Source organism: Phalaenopsis equestris, unplaced genomic scaffold, assembly GCF_001263595.1.
Source record: "Phalaenopsis equestris unplaced genomic scaffold, ASM126359v1 Scaffold000258, whole genome shotgun sequence".
Taxonomy (NCBI): Eukaryota; Viridiplantae; Streptophyta; class Magnoliopsida; order Asparagales; family Orchidaceae; genus Phalaenopsis; species Phalaenopsis equestris.
The window spans coordinates 1109089-1110853 of NW_018164700.1; positions in this window are offsets into that span (position 1 = coordinate 1109089).

The following is a 1765-nucleotide window of genomic DNA, read 5'->3' on the forward strand; positions in this document are numbered from 1 at the left end:
ATAATTTTTATTCTATTTTCTCAATCAATATTTTAATTGATTATAAATCTTCGTAGCGTTGTAGTCAATTAGATTTTTTTTTAAATACTACTTTATATATATATATATATATATATATATAAACTTGATGAGTAGTATTTCGAGCCAAAACGAGCCGAACACGAACAAATACATCTTAGTTCATCTTCGGCTCATTAACTTATCAAACGAAATTAACGAGCCGAACACGAGCCGTTTTGACAGCCCTGGCCGAGAAACAATCTCGGGCCAGCAACTAAGCTCAAACCAACTAGCTTCGATCCACCGGTCACTACAAATAATAGATAAATTTAAATCTAGCCACTCTCCAACTGGCCTTTATTCGGCCGCTCGTCTATTCCGCTCCGCTATTGCCCAAAATCATGAAGATAAGGAATCCAAAATTATCGAGTATATGGCTTTATCTTGTCCAAGCCAACTACCTGGCAAAGGCTGTTCAAACGAGGGATATTTACATACTTACCATTCAATTCATATACATATTTATATACCTAGCACTCCGTTTTATCTGGACTTACCGGTATACCATTAAATTCTTCCATGTCTATACTTTCATATCACTAAATGATTTTGTGATCCTCCAAGAAACTCCTCTATGAGGCGAGCAATTATAAAACTTTCTTTTGTGGCGAACAACTATAAGACTCCCCTCTGGAGCTAGCAACTTTAAGACTACTCTCCGGGGAGACCATCTCTAAGACTCTCCTATGGGGCAAGCAACTACAAGACTCCCCTCCGGGGCAATCAACTCTAAAACTTCCTTTCGGGGGGAGCAAATAGAAAACTTCCCTCCAGGAGGAGAAACTCTAAGACTCTATTTTAGGGCAAGCAACTACAATACTCCCCTCCTAGTCGAGCAACCCTGAGACTCCCGTAAGTGATGATGAAAGTACCTGAACCGAAAGCGAAAAGCACCCAGTAGGGAATACCATTAGCAAATTACGTATTCAAGGCGCATTTGATTTATAAATTTATTTATCCTTATTGTAGTTGTCACTATCAATAAACAAAAAAAACTGAGAAACTTAATTTGTATACCCAAAAACAATATGTACAAATCTCGAGACAATCCAGTATTCGACCACCTCACTTAAGTCGTCTGACCAAGCTCTATCCTTTCGCCACCTCACTGCAGTGGACCAACCCTCATTTCAGTCGGCCTACCCACTCTCTCGTTCGACCAACCAGATAAACACGCCAAAGCAACCATCATCTTTGGGAAATTCATATATAAGCTACTTAACTTCTTATGTATTAAATTTCATCAGGACCAAGAAAAAGAAACATGAATTTAAAAGCCTGCAATGATCTCAAGGCGATCCAACAATCAAAATAAAAAAAATAATAATTAAAAAAAACTAAAATGTAATTTGCCTCTCTCGTCAAAGCATATCAAATATGAATTTTTGTATAATTTTTTGCCCTCATATCCTCTATAAATAAGAAAAAATTTGCGTACGTCAAGGGGTATGCATAGATGCGTAAATAATAGGGTACACGGGGTTTATATGGGGATTACAAGGGGGTTATAACCCGTTGTACCTCCCGTGTAACTCCCGTGTAACCTCCCGTGTAACCCCGTTGTAACTTTGTAATCTCAATGGAGAAAAATAAAAACGCGGGTTACAGATGAGTTACACGAAAGTTACAAGGAAGTTATAAGACGCTTGTAACCCCCATGTAACTCCCATATATCGCTCGTGTACCCTATTATGTACGCATCTCT